The sequence below is a fragment of the Quercus lobata genome, chromosome 8 (genome assembly GCF_001633185.2).
Source record: "Quercus lobata isolate SW786 chromosome 8, ValleyOak3.0 Primary Assembly, whole genome shotgun sequence".
Lineage (NCBI taxonomy): Eukaryota > Viridiplantae > Streptophyta > Magnoliopsida > Fagales > Fagaceae > Quercus > Quercus lobata.
This window is the reverse complement of record NC_044911.1, coordinates 7,174,747-7,194,699: the sequence shown is the minus strand read 5'-3', so window position 1 is coordinate 7,194,699 and position 19,953 is coordinate 7,174,747. Positions and strand designations below refer to the sequence as shown.

At 36.1% G+C, this 19,953-nt stretch overlaps 1 pseudogene across 1 annotated transcript; it reads right to left on the bottom strand.

Moving 5' to 3' along the window:
* Positions 1-13,546: 13,546 nt before the first annotated feature.
* On the bottom strand, positions 13,547-16,561 carry LOC115955048 (annotated as a pseudogene). The gene is made up of 3 exons (XR_004084014.1): positions 16,201-16,561; positions 15,507-15,767; positions 13,547-14,081 (listed from the first exon to the last, which is right to left on the bottom strand). The product of XR_004084014.1 is annotated as a ubiquitin-conjugating enzyme E2 11-like (transcript).
* Positions 16,562-19,953: the final 3,392 nt, after the last annotated feature.

Below are 19,953 nucleotides of genomic sequence, written 5' to 3'. Positions count from 1 at the left end.
AATGCAAAGCTTTAATCTATTAATTAAGTCAAGTTTAATTAAGTCAAGTCGTGACAAAGTCAGGGCATATTTTATATTCCCATGAGTTCATGACAATACTATTCTAGATTCTAAATATGGTTTGTTTGTTTCTATGGCATTAATGGAATTTATGAGCCAAGATAAACAATAGAGTTTCACAGAAATAATACTAGCCTTACTAGGAAAGCTTTTCTATGAAGGAAAATGCAAAACTCCTAGTCCTATCTAATATATATATATATATATATATATAGGAATAATTCAAGTCGTGAAAACTTTTTCCATGACATTACCATTCTTGAGGATGATTGGAGGAGAAGAATAAATTCTTTTTAATCCACTGACAAAAAATTGATACTAATGACCAAAAAAAAAAACCAAAAAAAAAAAAAACAAAACCAAAAGTTATCCACAAGTTAGAATAAGTTAAAAGTAAAATTTAAAAAGTAGAGTAAAACTTTTTGTGAGAGAGAATTGAGCCAATGCACCAGGTGCAATACCTAAGAGCATTAGCATTGGAAAATGCTAATGCTATTCTATTTTACAATTCTAAAAACCACTTTATCATTTATACCATCTTATTTTACAATACCTCCACATCCCAAAACTCTATTTCTATTAAAATATTATTTTTTAATATTTCTTTATTATTTCTTTGTAACTGTCATTTTTTTTCGGACTCATTTCGTAGGCTTTCCAACAATCTTTTTTTTTACTCTCCTTCTCCCTCAATAGCAACACACAAAAACCCATCAACAACCACTGCCGTGCAACCCATCAACAACCACAACCCCAGCCACCGCACCAAAAACCCAAGCCACCGATCAACTCAAGCCACCGATCAACCCATCAACAACCACAGCCACCGCACCTCAACCCATCAACAACCACAGCCACCGCACCTCAACCCATCAGCACCTCAACCCATCAACTCAAAAACCCAAGCCACCGATCAACTCAAGCCACCGATCCACGGCACCAAAAACCCAAGCCACCAATCCACGGCACCAAAAACCCAAGTCACCGATCAACCCATCAGCACCTCAACCCATCAACAACGACAGCCACGGCACCTCAACCCATCGGCACCTCAACCCATCAACAACCACAACCACAGCCACGACACCAAAAACCCATCAGCCCATGCCGCCGATTTGAAACCCATCGGGGCAAACCCATTAAAAAAAATCATCACCGGTCACAGCAAAAAAAAAAAAAAAAAATAACCACCACAGCACCTCAACCCATCAACAGCCACAGAACCGCCGGATTGCAACCCACCGGAAAAACTCAGCCACTATGATGTGTGATGTATGTTGGGAGGAAAATGGAGTTTGGGTCTGAAGAGAGGAGAGAGCAGATGGAGAAAGAGAGATGTGATTTGTGATATCTGTTGGGAAGAAAATGGAGTTTGGGTCTGAAGAGAGGAGAGTGCAGATGGAGAGAGAGAGAAGATAACTGAATAATGAGAGAGAGGAGAGATATTTCGGGGGAAAAGAGGGAATAAAAAAGTATTTTATTTTTAGAATACTTGCTACAGTACAATTCTAAAGATAGAATTGTACTGTAGCACTATTGTAAAAAAATTTGCAATAGTTGAGTTTAGCATTGTCTGATGCAAAGGATTTTAAAGCCTAAAATGTCAAATTGGTCTTAGATATAGCATTAGCATTTTCCAATGCTAATGCTCTAACAATTTCATATCTCAGTCTTATATTGAGCTACAAAACCAAGTGATGTATATAGAATCATTTGGTATTATCGTAGAAAGTACAACTTTAATTGTTGAGTTTTAATTGTAAAGCTTTTGATGTGAGAAATAACAAAAGATGATTGTAGCGTACAGGTGCCTTTGACTTGGGCACAAAGCTCTTCAAGTAGGGGAGGAGAGTTAGACTTGGTTCTCTTCGCAGGATTGACCTCACTCCAAGACACAAAGAAAAAGTATATGTATATGGGTCATGTTAATAGGTGCCTTTAAAGCTATTGTTAATAAACCATATTAAGAAAGTTTTAATACCACTTTCATGAAAGAGAACAAATTATTGAGTATACAGCAGATTTTGACCTTAATTAATCTAGCTTGGGCTGAATGCACAAGTATTGTGAACCACGTAGTCCAACTCGGCTCCCATCACTAATGGACCCAACTCCAATCAACTCTAGTGCCATTCTAGACTCAAATCCATCTAAGGCCCAATTTTCTTTTAAGCATGTAGAACTTATGCAGGGGCTACAGAGGTCAGACATTGTGAGGAGCATGTGCAAAATCATTGTGCATTGGAGAAAATAACACCATGGACGAATGACAGTGTAACTTCAATTCTTGTGGATTCATAAGATGCAACAACGTTTAGAAGAATTTTCTCAAGGGCCTTGACTATTGGGATCTAAGCAAATGCACAATGTTCAAAAAAATTGTGTAAGAATATAGACAATTCGTATGTAGTTCTCTTAATATTAAGGGATAATTATACTTTACCCACCTGTGGTTTGCCTCTAATTCTATGTGCCCACCTGTGGTTTAAATTTTGACACTTTGCCCACCTGTGATTCTCATCGTTACCCAGCTGTAACCCACCTCTCTACTTTCCGTTACTCTAACACAGAAAATGTAAAAATCAAAACCCCAAATGGATCAAAACACTCCTCACATGAAGAACATGCACAAACATGATGAACATGCACAAACATAAATTGATCCAATCTGGACTGACTAGTTGTATCAATGCTTTCCCAAGCAAAAGGGTCCCAAGAAATAAGAGTTACACTTTGCACGAAGAAATAAAGCCATAAAAGAAAAGAGAAGAAGAAACTAATTATAGCCAAGCAGAACCCAAACCACAACATCCAAAAATCAAACACCTTACCCACACAAATCTATAGCCAAACTCCGAAAATCTACCAAGAACAAACCACAACCTCAGCAAAAACCCAAACACCTTAACTACACAAACCCACAGGCCACAGCCAAGCAGGACCCACAAAACAAAAGCCCACCAAACCCATCTCTTCCAAAAAATACAAAACCCCATTCAAACTCAAATGCCTTGCCCAGGTTACAAAGCACAAAGGCCGAACCCACCAAGCCAAGACCCATGACACCATAGCCATGGTTGAATCAACTTCTCTCCATCAGCCATCGGTGTTGCCTAACCGCATAGAAGGACCGTCGCAGGGAGCATCTCTATCAAATTAAAACTGACACCGTACATCCTCGTCTTCTTCTCCTTCTTTGTTCTTCAAATCTTGGCCGTCGATAATTTGTTGACTTTTGGTGGGGTTCTGATCAGACAGAAGGAGGTCGCGATTGAAGACTGAGAAAATCGGATCGATCTGACTATCCAACACGACCACGTCGTCCTCGGCTTTACAAACGGACACGAACTTGGTTTCGCTTTGATTCACAAAATATAGATCTTGCCAAACATCAAATGGTTTGTAAATTGTGTAGGAGGATTAATAACCTGAAGTTTCTTTTTTTATTTTTTGTGGGTATTTGATTAAATTAGAAAATCAATTTGAAATTCAGAAATTTGGATGTTTTTTCATTTCTGGGTCTGATTCTCACTTGTTGGTTATTGGATTTTTTCTTTCTTTCTTGGATTTAATTTGGTTTTGTTGCTTCAAATTTACTAAGTTGTTTGAAGAAGCACTTGACACGTACTAGCATTGCATTGCATTGTGTAGGTTCTTCATTGGGTTGGATGGGAGTGAGTGAGTTTTGGAAGAGAGTGAGTTTTGATCCGTGTGGAGTTCTGTTCTTTACCTTTTTTGTGTTAGAGTAACGGAAATTGGAGAGGTAGGTTACGGCTGGGTAACGGTGAGAATCATAGGCAGACAAAGTGTCAAAATTTAAACCACGGGTGGGCACATAAAATTAGAGGCACACCACAGGTGGACAAAGTGTAATTATCCCTAATATTAATTAATCAAACTCTTGGGCTATAAAACCAATTGGGCACACTCGTGGCAATTTCATAGTTTTTTTTTTTTTTTTTTTTTTTTTTTTTTTTGGAAATACCACTTTAAGGCAACATGGAGTTACTATTCCTGAGGATGATTTATTTAGAACTTCTTTTTTGGATCAAAACTATGATTTGAATGTGAAGATTAGCTTATAAAACAAAGGAAAAATATTATGTATATGAGCCTAGTCTTCCATTTCATTGAAACTTTATATCCCTGGAGAACATTCAAGATTGATCCATAACACATGATATGCACACCAACTTGTGAGCTTACCATCTACCCATTATGTCCATCATTTTACATTTTAATTTAGGACGAAGTTTGGCTACAAACTTAATTGTTACTTAAGGCTACAACTTCATTTAATATCTTTTTATTAGATGTGAATTTTGAAAAATCTACCATTGGATTACATTTTTTTCTTATATCCTCCATGTTTATTCAAAGATTAATAGCTATATCATAAATCAATTATTTAAATTGCAAGTTTTTGTAATCTAAAATTATGTATAAAAAATAAGTTTATGAATCATATACTAAATAATATTCGAATGACACAAAATTTGACATGTGTGTTAAAAGTGTAAAGAACATGTAATCCAACGGTTAAAATTTTCAAATATGTACAATGTTAATTTTTTAAATGAAGTTGTGGCATTTGACTACAACTAAGTTTGTAACTAAACTTTATCTTTTAATTTATATGTCTTAATATTAATGATCTGTTTGGTTGAAGGGGTGAAAAATTAGGAGAATAGAAAATGGTGAGAGGATGGAAAAGTGGGAGGATAGAAAAGATTTTAATTTCTCTCCTTTTTGTTTGGTTGGGAGTGGAAAAGTGGAGAAATGGAAAAAGTGAGTTTGTATAAATTTACTCATATATCTTTGTTAAAAAATGATGGCCAATTAAAACAAAAAAGTGACAAACAACCAAAAAAAAAAAAAAAAAAGCAATCACCCAATTTATTAAAAAGTAAAAATCATATCTAGTTGTAGGGTTAAGGGCCCAAATGGTATATTGGGCGTTGGCCGAGAGTATAGTGATTCGAGAACAAATGAATGGTGTTGGATGGATCAAGCTTGGAATCTAATGAGTAAGATACGAACGAAAGGGTGGTCCGAGAAGAAATGTCTCATCGGATAGGTTAAGCACGGTTCAAATGTGTATCCTAAAGATTCAAGGTAACCTTCCAGGAAGCTCCAATGGTAGGTAGGTGTATCTCAAGTGTACCAAAAGGATATAAGCTCAGAAATATCTAAGAGAAAGCTGCTACCACTGCATTAAATGCTCTGTAGTTAAATTTCTGGCTGCATTAATATAGAGAAGACCCCTGAAGAGTGCCGTCTTGGCTATTCCAACTCACAGAGAACTTGAGGGGGTGTCCGATGGGACAAGCACTCAAGTAGTGGCTTAGATGATCAACAAGTTGATCAAGATCGCTTAAAGGAGACTATATAATATGAGAAACCCTCCATGAAGAAAGGGGGAAAAAATAGAGAAAAGGCATTGTAACAATCTAAATTGTATTTGTGCTCTGTTTAGTTGATTTTTATGAAAACTCTCTACGGACAGTGAATTCATTCAACTCTATGTTCTTTGTTCTTGCTTAATCATCTTCTACATCCATACTAGTCGTTATCAAATTCATTAAGGCCTAGTTCTTTAACCCACTCTCTACAAATTCATTGTTTTGGGCTTTTTGGGCCTAAGTCCATTCATCCTGGACTAAGTCTTGAATATGGTCCTTACAATTGGCGCCGTCTGTGGGGATAACTTGTGTAATAATGACTGCAATGGTGAAGCATGGTAGGATCAGGTCCTCATCAGCCAGAGCCCGTGGGGTCCCAATGACAGGACCATTTCCTTAATCTTGAATGTGGGAGAGATCAAGAGGGTAGCGTGCATACTAGGCACACAAGCAGAAGCCACTCTCGAATTGGAAGTCACGTCTTTCAAGAGCAACATAATAGAGTCATGCAATTGAAGATTGATCGTTTAAAGAGGAAGCTGCGCTATGCACGGTGAGAATGAACCCCCTTCAATTCTAACGTTTCCTCTGAGGGCAAAGCAAATGCAAGTTACAGGCGAAGGTCAAGAACTCCATCCAGCGAGTCCTTTTCCTACGATGAAGAACACCATCATAGGTGTAGATACAAGAGCCCGCTGCACAGAGGTTTGGGAAATGACACTATGAGCAAAATGTTGAACTAGATTTCCAGGTCACCCTTCACGCAAAAGATTGAAGTGGCAATACTTCCTCAGCGTTTCCATTAGCCAACGTTCACCATCTACAATGGTCGAACGGATCTCGTGGAACATGTGAGCCATTTTAATTAGAGAATGACTGTTCATTCCAAGGATGAAGCCTTGATGTGTAAGGTGTTCTCATCCATTCTGGGACCCATGGCAATGAGGTGGTTCAACGGCCTAAGGGCAGATTCCGTAGATTCCTTCAAGGGGCTCACCTGGGCATTTGGCTCTCATTTTATTACGGGCAGTAGAGTTCCTCGGCCCTTGGATTTCTTACTATCCTTATCCATGGGAGAAGGGGAGACCCTAAAGACATACTTGGATAGATATTGGAAGATGTTCAACAAAATAGATGGCGACTTTGACGATGTGGCCATTAGTACTTTCAATGTCGGCCTTCTAGCCGAGCATAGTTTAAGGAAATCTTTGACCGGCAAACATGTCACTAGTGTGAGCCAACTTATAAACCAAATTGATAAGTATAAGAGAGTGGAGGAAGACCAACAACAAGGGGCTGAACTTAAGACTCGAAGACTTAACCACCTACGATTCTCCTCTGGTAAGTTTTGATAGGAAGGTCATCATTCCAAGGGGTCAGATTAGACTACCCATGCAAACTAGTTCAGAGGCGGTGGATGCTTATTCCCCCTACACGGCTATTTTGGCTAAACCCTAGATTCATACCCTAGGAGTTGTCTCTTCTACTCTACACCAAAAGGTGAAATACCTATCTAAGGGCCAAGTTAAAGAAATCCTTGGAAGTCAGTCCACGGCTAAGCAATGCATGGTGGCTGCCATATTGCATCGGCCCAAGATTGAGTCGTTGACCTCTGCTGAAAGGGGCTTATAGCAAACAAAAACTCTGGTGTTGCCTATCGACGGATGAACCTAGGAGGCAAAATGTGAAGATTTAGAAAATGTATTATTATTAATGAAAGTTTTCTTTGTCAATATGTTCTTTTGTTGTATAAAGGCATTGTACTTCCCATTATTCATTCTTTGTAAGTGATTAAACAGAACATTAGTCATGCCTGGGTCCTCGGATCAGATACTTTGAGAAAATTAATAATTTATGACATCTTTATAAGTGTTTAAACAGAACCTTAGTCATGCTTGGGTTCTCGGACCAGATGCTTTGGGGAAATAAACACTCTATGACATCTTTATAAGTGTTTAAACAGAACCTTAGTCATGCCTGGGTCCTTGAACGAGATGCTCTGGAGAAACTAACACTTTATGACATCTTTATAAGTGATTAAATAGAACCTTAGTCATACTTGGGTTTTCAGACGAGATCCTTTGGGGAAATTAATACTCTATGACATCTTTATAAGTGATTAAATAGAACTTTAGTCATGCCTGGGTCCTCGGATGAGATACTTTGGGGAAATTAACACTTTATGACATCTTTATAAGTGATTAAACAGAACCTTAGTCATGCCTGGGTCCTCGAATGAGATGCTTTGGAGAAATTAACACTCTGTGACATCTTTATAAGTGATTAAACAGAATTAGTCATGCCTGGGTCCTCGGACCAGATGCTTTGGAGAAATTAACACTATGATATCTTTATGAGTGATTAAACAAAACCTTAGTCATGCCTGGGTTCTCAAACCAAATGCTTTGGGGAAATTAATACTCTATAACATCTTTATAAGTGTTTAAACAGAACCTTAGTCATGCTTGGGTCCTTGGACCATATGCTTTAGGGAAATTAACACTCTATGACATCTTTGTAAGTGTTTAAACAGAATCTTAGTCACGCCTGTGTCCTCGGATCAGATACTTTGGGGAAATTAATACTCTATGACATCTTTATAAGTGTTTAAACAGAACCTTAGTCATGCCTGGGTCCTTGGACCAGATGCTTTGGGAAAATTAACACTCTATGACATCTTTATAAGTGATTAAATAAAACTTTAGTCATGCCTGAGTCTTCGGACCAGATGTTTTGGGGGAAATTAACACTCTATGACATTTTTATAAGTGATTAAATAGAACTTTAGTCATTCCTGGGTCCTCGGACCACATACTTTGGTAAAGTTAACACACTATGACATCTTTATAGGTGTTAAACAGAACCTTAACTCTACCTGGTCTTTCGGACCACATACTTTGGTAAAATTAACACTCAATGGCATCTATTCGTTTTTTCTCAGTATTAAACAAAACCTTAGTTAGGCTTGGTTCCCTAGACTACATGCTTTGGCTAAGTTAATACTTGTTGGCATCCTTCTAAGTGTCAAGGTAGATCCAAGATTATAACCAAATCCTTAAATTGATGGCTCTGAGTAAGTTAAAGTCCTTAGTTGTTTATCTAAGCTTTGGGTAGAGTGAAGGTTATCTGCCCCTCTTATTCTTTACAAAGTATATTACTTATCTTCATTAGATCTAGCTTTCATGGCAGAAAGGTCAATTCACAGTACAGGTATGTGGTAAACTTCTCTATTGCTGGTACTTGGTTAAATTGATTAAATTGTTAGCAGTGTATTGTTATTAGTTTTTACTAATGATGAAGCAACAACAGTTCAATGCTATTTATAATAGTAATACTCCTCAATGCACATAAAGTAAATGTGCAAGAGATGAAGATAAAAACATTCTCATTAAATGAAAAAGGGAATACATTATATACATTGACAAAATGTCATTAAAAAAAAAAAATACTACAAAAGAAATTGCAAATTAAATCCTAAGTACTACTTGGCCTTGGAGGGATCTTTTTATTGGCTCGGCTGTAAGGCAGGATTGTCCTTAGCCTGAGGGACAATCTTCTTGGTCTTGGCTTCTGTCTTCTTTGCATTAGCCTTAGCAACATCCTTGGCTACTGAGGAGGACTTAGCCTCCTTGCCTTTACCCTTGTCCTTGACCCCTTCGGCCCCTTGGCCTTGATCACCAGCTTGGCTGGGTCCTTTCGAATCCTCAGGGAGGGGGAAAGCAGCCTGGGCAGCCAATGGCTGCTCTAAGGACTCAGGAGTAGTGGCAGAGGGAGGAGGGATGGCACCTGGAACTTTGCGAATATCCAGATGGTAGTATCTGCTCCCAAGTTGCCTCCATGCTGAGTTTGTAGGGACTCCTGCAACATTTAGGATCTCATCCCATATTGCGTCGTAGTAGTTCCTACACACCTTAGCAAGCTCCTCAGTAAGCTTGGCTAGTGTCTCTTCCACGCCGAGGGCATATGTTGCTTGCTTTTCAATCTCTGCTGCCTCTTTGGCTAGTTGAACCGCCTCCTTGCCCTTCTGCAGCTCAGTCTTGAGATCTATGACTAGTTGCCTTTGGGTGGCCAGATCTATCTCGGTCAGGTACAGTTTTTGGTGCTGATCCTCGGCCTGCCTTTCCACGGTCTTTAGACCCGCCTCAGTACTTAGGCGAGCTTGGTCCGCCTTTTTCAGTTTCTCGGACAACTCAGCCTGTTCTTGTTTGAGGGCCCCTAAGGACTTCTCAACATCAGCACAGGAAAGGGCCGCAGTGTTGGCCTCGTTACAGGCTTCGCGAACCCATTCCTTGGCCACAAAAACTTGTTGAGGAACCTGCACAAAAACAAAGGAAGAATCACATGAGTAAAAAAGTAAGGAAAGAATGAAAACAACTTAGCATTTAAATTCAAGGATATCATAGATTGCTTACTATAGTGAGGTCCCTCTTTAGGGACAGGAAGAGGTCATTCTGTTTAAAGCACTTATAAGCCTCCATGTCTCTCGGGAGGAGAAGAGGCTACTCAAGGGCTTCGACAATGTAGCCTACACGCCCCCTTTGGAAGTCCCTAACTAAGGCATTCCAAGGGATGGCAGCCCTATCCACCTCCAGCTGAGGAGACCAAGTGTGTTGCGGAAGGTGCACATCGGCTCTATTTTGCTCCTCCTGGCTGTCCACAGAAGTAGACCTCTTTTCCCGAGGGTTTTTGGACACCTTTTGCTACTTAGCCCCCTTCTGAGGGCCTACCTCCCTTTCTTCAAGCTCTTAAACTAGCCTTTTCTTTTTTAGATTAGGAATAGCTTTCAGTCCAAGGTTAGTGGGAGGTGGAGGAGGAAGAGGAGGAAGTGTGGGGGGGGGGGGGACTTGGGACTTGTTGACTTCTTTCGAAGTTGACACCTTGTTCCTGGCAGCCATGAGGCCTCTTAAGCTCTTGTTTCCTCGGTTCAATGCCATCCTGTCTTCCTCTTCTTTGGAGGTGCTATCTAAACGGGCAATCACCAGAGTGGGAGCGTGAACACCTGAATGCCTATCAGTCTTGTCTTTGGCGTTCGAGGTGTTAACCACAGCAGCCCCTTGATTTTCTTTTTCTTCAAAGTAGAATTTGTCTATCTGCTCCTTTAGTGACAGGTGTGAAGATGCAATCTCCTCCTCAGGCATTGCTACTACTTCAGGCTGAACTCGTTGAAGTGGCAGCGTGACTAGTGGAAGATCGTCTTGGGCTAAGAAATTTGGACGTGACACGTCAATCCAAGCTAGCCACTGGTCACCCGCTCTTATGGCGTGACCTATTTCTTGGTATATTTCCAAGATGGGCTCGAAGTCCAAAATTAAGTGGACTGCTCTCAATTGCCTATCTTCACTTACAAAGATCTCGAATCTTAGCAAGTAGTTGAGAGCTTCACGTTAGTCAGACTGAGCCTGGGCACTACGTGTCTCTTATCTGCAAAAGAAGCTGAGAAGTAAAACATGGTTAGAAAGTTAAAATCTGTCATCAAAAGAAAGCAAGATGAAAGGGAAATAATGACATGGTCAGGGTTAAAAAACCTAAATCTCTTGCAAAGGAACCTAATTCTAAGGTATCCCACTTGGCTCTCCCTCTCGATTGGGGCAGTGAATGCCATCATGCCACGCTCCTGAAGCTATCAAATAGTCGTCTTTCATACCCTTGTTAGATTTAGGGAGACACGATACTAGTCTGACAATGTCAAATCGGGACTTGAGATAATATCTCGTGTTTTTAAGGGAGTGACACTCCTACATGTGGACCATATCATGCTAGGTGAGCCCCAAGCGCAGAACCTCGTTAAGAGCATTAACACTACCTATGACCCTAAATAGACTAGGTGCACATTGGTGGGGGCATATCCTATGGTTGATAAGGTAATCCTGTATTATCCTACCCATAGGGAGAGTCATTCCCCCTTCTATAAAAGCTATCATGGAGATGATGACTTCCCCCTCTTCTCTGTGTGTCACTATTTGTTCTGGGGAATAGTATCGCAAGGCGACTCCCTGTGGCATGTGGTATTTCTCCTTAAAGGCCTCTATTTTGGCAGGGGAGTCTACTAGGTGTTTAAATCTACCCATCTATATAAGTTAAAGGGAAACAATTGAAATTGGCAAATGAAGAAATTAGAACTGGAAGGCCGAGGAGAAAAGGAAAAGTTTAAAGAAATAGAAACTTACAAGAACTAAGATGTGTATTAGTCCCTGAAACCTTTAGAAAGATTTTCAAGGATCTCTTAAAGAAAAGGTGTGGGAAGTTTAGTAACTTAAAGAGCTTTGTGAGTTTGAGTGCTTGGGATCTCTAGAGAGCTTGAAGACTTGTGAAATGAGGGAAATGATTTCTCCGAATGCTTTATATAGAGGGCGAGATTGAGTGGGAGTTATCTCGCTCAAAACCCAAGGAGAAATACCAGCCATTGGATTAGCGTCTTACCGTTGGATTTGGGGAACATAATGCCACCTGGAGCAATTAATGATGCCTCGCGGGCTCCGAAGTGTCAGTAGCAATTATGAGGTGCACAAAATGGCACTCCCACGTGTGCAAATCAAAGGGAAAAACAATATTAGCACATGAAAAATCAAAACCCCACTTTTCTCCTCGAATAAGAGGGAAAAAACCGGAGTTTTAAGGGGTTATTGTAGGGTTAAGGGCCCAAATAGTATATTGGGCCTTGAGCCTTGGCTGAGAGTATAGTGATCCGAGAACAAATGAATGGTGTCGGATGGATCAAGCTTGGAATCTAATGAGTAAGATACGAACAAAAGGGTGGTCCAAGGAGAAATGTCTCCTTGGATAGGTTAAGCACGGTTCAAATGTGTATTCGAAAGGTTCAAGGTAACCTTCCAGGAAGCTCCAATAGTAGGACATGTATCTCGAGTGTACCAGAAGGATATAAGCTCATAATATCTAAAGGAAAGCTGCTACCACCACATTAAATGCTCTACAGCTAACTTTCTGGCTGTATTAATGTGGAGAAGACCCCTGAGCAGTGTTACCTTGGCTATCCCAATTCACAGAGAACCTAAGAGGGTGTCCGATAGGACAAGCACTCAAGTAGTGGCTTAGATGATCAACAAGTGTAGGATTAAGATCGCTCAAAGGAGACTATATAATATGAGAAACCCTCCATAAAGAAAAGGGGAAAAATAGAGAAAAGGCATTGTAACAATATAAATTGCACTTGTACTCTATTTAATTGATTTATATGAAAACTTATCTCCTCAGATGGTGAATTTATTCAGGTCTATGTTCTTTGTTCTTACTTAATCATCTTCTACATCCATACTAGCCGTTGTCGAATTCATTAGGACCTAGTTCTTTAACCCACTATCTACAAATTCATTGTTTTGGGCTTTTTGGGCCTAAGTCCATTTATCCTAGATTGAGTCTCGAATTTGGTCCTTATACTAGTTAAACAAAAAAAAAAAAAAAAAAAAAAAGGCAACGTTTAGGAAAGAAAGGGAAAAAAAAAAAAAAAAAGCAACGTTGTGGAAAGAAAAGAAAAAAAAAGGAAAAAAAGGAAAAAGAAAGAGGCAACGTGCCCAACACACACGCACACACACACACACAAAAGAGGAAAAAAGAAGAAGAAAGGAACTGGACATGGGCATTTTTGTCTATTAAGCAGTCCAATTTTCTCCCTTCAATTTTCTCTCCATTTTGGGGAGAAAACTTTTTGGTGGGTTTGGGGAGAAAACACCCGGGTCAACTATTTATTTTCCTTCCTCCCCACCCAACCAAACACACTCAAAAAAGTGTTCTTTCTCATTTTCTTTCCAAAGTTTTCTATCCACTCTATTTCATCTCCAAAAAAACGCACCCTAACAATTTAACATTAAAAGTGTTGGGATTTCAATCAAGAGCCTTATGGCTCAATTACACAATCTAGTTCCCTTGTAAAGGAACTGAACTTCAAAATATTCTTCTCCAACTTATTTTAATTTAAAAAAAAAAAATGTTTTTTGAATTTAGATTTATCAAAATTTACCAAATTGAGGCATCTCATATCCATTCTCTCCAAATAACTTAATAATCAAACTAAATATAGTAGATGTTATAAATCTTCAAAGAGAGATCAAAGAAAGAGTAACATATTCACAAATGATTTTAGAATATGAAAACCAACATTGGCTTTGTTAATCCCTATGATAGAATTCTCGAAGAAGATACATGCAAAAAACATAGTTGATGTCCAACTGCCTAATTTTATAAAACACCAAACTAATTAGGTAATATTTGCCAAGGAGGTTAATCAATTGAAAATCACCACAACCATATAACCGAGTCAATTTGCAACTTATCTTTGGGCACAAAGTTTCATTCTTCTAATTTTTGTTTGTACACCTACATTGGTGTCTCCCCAATTTTATGCTTCTTGAGAAAGTATGACCAATCTATTGCGCTTATCTGGCTTGCAGTAGCAAATTTCTTGGTCCAAACTCTTGCTCTTTCTTCATATTGAGTTCTTTGAGTCTTATATATGTGAGCAATCTCAAAATCAATAGGGTCATTAGGATCAGGGTCATTGAAGCGAGCATAGATTACTAGGAGAACGTGTAAAATGGTCGTTATTGGGCACCATGATGTCTCAAGACATAACCCGCCTTTCTGGTTAATGTTTGGGTGAAAAACCTACAAAGTTGTACAATGATATTATCATTAAAACAAAATCAAATCATGATCAATCAGCTTATCAATTATTATATTGAATGAAAGACTGACAAATTATATTCCTTCAGTTTGTAGTAATTTTAAATTTACACCCTAAATTTTCAAAATTTTAATTTGCTCCCCTAATGTTAGGTATCATTTGGATTTGCTTCTTCCATTAATGCGTTGTGTCTAGCTTTCCATGAACTACCAAATGGACACCCCTTCTATATTTGAATTTGTTTTGATTTTACACCCTCTATGTGTGTGCTTGTTTTGATTTTGCATCCTCTATGTTTGAGATTGTTTTGATTTTGCACTCTCTATGTTTGGCTTTTTTTTTTTTTTTTTTTATTATTAATTTTGAACCTAATCGACAGCTAGGCATGATGCACTAACAAAATGGTGTAAATCTAAACAATACCTAATGTTAGGGGATTAGATCAATTTTTTGAATCTTCAAAGGAAAAGTCAAACTTATTCCAAATTTTAGGGGTGTAATTTGTAATTTAGTCTTAATGAAATGATTGTGTGGTGGTTTTGGCTCTTAGTGCTAATGCATAAAGACCTCTTAAATTACAAGCTTGAGAATCACATAGGAAGGTCTCAAATAAGCACTTGAGATAAATAAAACAACAATAACCAAGTTTTAATCCCCAAAATATGGGGTTCGCTAGAGATCCTCAACAAATTAATCAACATTTGTTATAAGTATTATTTTCTACCATTTTATTATATCCAAATTCTTAAGTCATACTCTCTAACTTCTTAACTAATATGTCTTTTTTTTTATTACTTCTGCCAATGTTAAGAAGCAAAAATTAGAAAATAAGGAAAAATATTAGTTTGCCCCCATTTACTCTCCCATAGCAATTACAATTGTTAGAAGCCACGGAAGACAAAAACAGAGATTGGAATATCTTGGTATAGGCAAGACAATAAGAACATGTTCAGAGTCAGAATGATGAAATGACATATCTCAAAGCAAAAACAAGAAAAAAAGGGGGTTAAAAGAAGGCTTCCTTTGCAAATTAAAAGGAAAGGCATGAAGAATTTTTTGCTATACCTGATACGGATCGCAATTGTTATACTGTATTGAAAGATAACTGCCTTTTATGAAGGTAAGGTGATCCTCCAGAAGGCTTTACTTATTTTTTTTATTATTTATAGCCTAATTTCTTTTGAACTTACTTTTTGGTAATTATTGCTCCTATTGTTTGTGAGTGGTGTTTATTACATGCACAAAAGCAACTGTGTAAAACAGTTTGTGTGCAACAAGTTAAAACCACATTTGATCTCAATATTAACAATAAAATTTTAGATGACAAGGTTCATTGCTAGTTATGAAGACAATTGAAGCAAAAAATCAAATTTTAACAAAGGGAAGGCTGTCGAATGTCAATATACCTTGGTTTGGAACGTGACTTTGGGAGCTTTGAATGGGTGTTCATCAGAGAAATGGATGTCTTAAGAGAAAGACTCCACCAGCATAAGGGCTACTTTGGGGACCAATCATGATGGCTTCCCAATGGAAGAGACTATCAACAAACATAACTTTGCAACCTTCTGGAGGATCTCTCTGGAAATTCTGGTACTCAGCTAGAATTCTCATATGAATCGGCCTATGTGGTGAACTCAACAAAGATAAATTCTTGCCCCAAATATCAGCTGTTAGACCACCAAATTAGCAGTTGATTTAATAATGAAAAGAAGAAAAGGAAATAAAAACTAGTGAGAGTCTACACAAAGATGATGAATTAGACTACTTTTATTTTTGCTAGAAGATTGCATCTCATTTAGAGGTAAGATCTGAGCTCTTATAAAAACATCATAATGAAAATGGATAACATGGTCATTTTCCTCTGTGGTTTGTTCAAGTTCAACCCAACCTCCAAACCCATATATAGGAAAAACTCTTTGAGAAGTGTAATGAATTTGATCAGTATGAAAACATTAATCGATTAAAGAGTTGAACTACAAACTTGTTTTCTGGGTTTAAAAGTCTTACCTTAAACATGACTCCAATTAAAAGCCAGTAAATATAATCATCTTATAATTCAAGAAAACCTTAATAATAGAGAGAACTCTAAGATGGTATTACCAATAACGCTTCTCCAAGTAGTACAGACAAGGCTACATCTTGCAAGATCCTTTGGTTCTATCCCCTTCCCCCCTATTTTCATGTGGCGTCTAAATATACAATCGATGAGAACTCGTGGCAGGTCAGACCATGAACGTTGAGCCATTGAAATTTGAAATATAAAAGAAACTGATCAAGCTTAAAATTTGCGGGACAGGTTTGGTTATCAATATGATTTGTTGGTATTTATGGAATGGGAATTTATGAACTAAGACAAAGCTTTGTTGGATAAGTTCCCTATGAAGGAAAATGCAAAGCTTTAATCTATTCATTGAGTCAAGTCGTGAACAAAGTCAAGGCATATTTTATATTCCCACGAGTCCATGACAATACCGAGGATGATTGGATAGGATCAGATATAGATGTTTATATTAGTGGAGGTGGGTTGTACCGGTTAATGAAAGTTACACCAAGTGAATATAAGAGAAAGTGGCAGTAGAAAAATTAATATTATATTATATACTATATAATAAAAGTTGGGTTTAGAAATCGTGATAGTACCAAATAGCTTCATAAAATTGGAGATTTTTTTTTTTAGATTTTTCAATAAATTCATTCACTTAAGTTTTTAGATAAAAACAAAAAGTTTTTGATCTTTATCAACGTTTTTGAATAAAGTAACAATAAGTATTCTAATAAATTTCTTCTTTTTAATTTTTTTTTTTTTATAAAGTAACAATTTTACTAGCTTACATTAGGTTTTTTTTTTTTTGGGATAAACATTTATCCTACATCATCTATTTCCTAATAATAAAGTAACAAATTTAAAAGTATTATTTTTTCTTCTCAATTTTTTTTTCTTTTGGAATAAATAACAAAAAAATAGCTAATATTTATTAACTTTAACGTAAACTAAAAAAAATTCTAATAACAATCTAATAACATTAACTATTTTTTTGGGATAAAGTAAAAAAAAAAAAAAAACTAAATCTAATAACAATCTAATAACATTAACTATTTTTTTGGGATAAAGTAAAAAAAATAAAATAATAATATGTAATTAACATAAACTTCTTAATTACGTAAACTATTTTTTTCTTTTTGTTCATATCAAGTTATCAACTTCTTCTTAGATTTTTTTTTTTATATATATATTTATCAACTATTTTTTAGATTTTTCAATAAATTCATTCACTTAAGTTTTTAGATAAAAACAAAAAGTTTTTTTTTTTTAATCTTTATCAACATTTTTGAATAAAGTAACAATAAGTGTTCTAATAAATTTCTTCTTTTTATTATTATTATTATTTTTTTTTATAAATTAACAATTTTACTAGCTTACGTTAGTTTTTTTTTTTTGGATAAACATTTATCCTACATCATCTATTTCCTAATAATAAAGTAACAAATTTAAAAAGTATTTTTTTTCTTCTTAATTTTTTTTCTTTTGGAATAAATAACAAAAAAATAGCTAATATTTATTAACTTTAACGTAAACTAAAAAAAAAAAAAAAAAAATCTAATAACAATCTAATAACATTAACTATTTTTTTGGGAGAAAGTAAAAAAAATAAAAAAAGAGAGGTAATTAACATAAACTTCTTAATTACATAAACTTCTTTTTCTTTCTGCTCATGTTAAGTTATCAACTTCTTCACCACTTAAAATTATCTAATATAAAAGTGGGAGTATATATACAGTTTGGTATATTTTTCCTTTTTTCTATTTTACAATTTCTTGATGTATTCTTTCCTTCTCCTACTTACCTTACCCATGAAACTTGCATGTATGTATTTACCTTCTTCTTTTTGTTTTTTTCATAAAATTCCCTTCTTTATTTTTTTTTTTTTCATCAAATTGAATATGTTTTGTGTGCATGTTGCCTTTTGTTTAAGTTATTTTTTTTAACTTTGATCTAATTTATATGCTTATCATGGTCTTCAGAATCAATTGTCTATCTTCCATGAAAACTAACTGATTAATTTTAACAAAAATCTTAGTCACTTTTTGAAAGATCTGTTTTTCAATATGTGTAGATCCCACAGGTAGCCATGAGACCAAGATTTGAGCATCCAAAATCATTATAATGAACATCACTCTACAAAGAATGGATACAGAAAATTGATTAAATATAAAAAGGGAGATGTAAAAACAATGGATATTTAAGGTGATGTGAAATCTCCATGATTTCGCGGCCTTCCCCCTGGCTATCAAATTTAATTCAATTTTCATGTGAGTATCTTTACTCTAACTCTAATTCTAGATTTTTTTAATGTTTAGAAATTAATATTATTTTTAATTATTGAATTCAGAGTTTCTTTGTGTCTATATATTTATGTGTGTTATTGTGAATTTTGCTTTCAATTTTTTTTTTTAATTTTATAAATTTGGGTAGTTTTAATTTGTAAATTTGGGATGATTTCTTGAGGTTAAAGTAAAAATATTAGGTCAATTTTAATCATAATTCATGTAATTGTAGGGTGTTAGATGTTGATATTAATTTTATGCTTATTTACATTAATTAACATAAACATTTTTTTTAATACAAGATAGAAATTCTACTCTAGCATAATCTAAGTATATATGTGTGTGAAGCTCTCTCCTAAAGACTTGAACCCCGGCCCTTGCCCCTACATCCCACACTCCATAAGCACTTATACTTGTGGAGTGACCATCGCACTAAAGGTGTGCAGTGGTAATTAACATAAACATCTTAGCATGTTTAGTGTTGATATTAATTTGACACTTTGAGATGCAAGTGCTTCATTATAATTAAATATATATGTTATTATGCTGGTATGTTATTATTATTTGTTATTCCTCACCCTACTGTGAGAGACCGTACCCCCGGCCCGTTTTATAAGATGTGAGGCCAAACACACGTGAATGGGTGGAGTCGTGTTATTGTCTCTCAAAATGGAGGTTCGACTAGTTATATTTTTCCCTTTAGATTAAGGGTTTTACAATGGAGTTGCCACTTATTTAATTATTGGGATAAATAAGAAAACCAAAATTGAAAAATTCCTCATTTTATTAAATTTTAATTGAATTTACATTGATCACAGGAAAATTACATGGCTTTGGTCCTAGATGCAATCTAAGATAAAGTATATAGTTTTGTTTCCTAGTTACAATCTAAAAATTGAAAATTACAAGGATAAACATTGGTCTATCAACCCTTGATCTAAGTTCGGAGGTTATGTTACAAGGTGGGAAGGTGTTAGGCACCCACTTTGCCTGGTAAAACCGGTCTTCTAGCCTATGGTGGCAAACATTCATATCATATCATCCAATATGTTATCAATCAATTTGCATGTTGAATTTAAAGTGCGTGCATGTGATAAATCCTAATTCAATTTATTAAGCATTTCATTTAGATTGAAAAATAAATTCTATTGAATGTGTGTGGATGGTGATATCCTAGATTCAAGAATTTAAAAGAATTATTAAACAAACATATTTTTGATATTTTTTATGTGGATTTAAGATCGAAACTAGTGTTATGTATGAACATCTGATAAATAACCAAGAACATGTGAAGAACATATAAGAACAATTAAGAGCATTCAAACATATTTAAGGGAATTTAAATGATTACTATCATGCTTTAATCTTAAATTCTCATTATGGCAACATAAAAAACCAATTAGAGAAAGAGATTATACCTTCATGTAAGATCCATATGGTGGAGGATGAGACTCTTGATGGAGGTCCTAAGGGTAGAGGAAAAAAAGAGTTAGGAGAGGAAGAGTGAGTCTCACTCGATACCTTGAG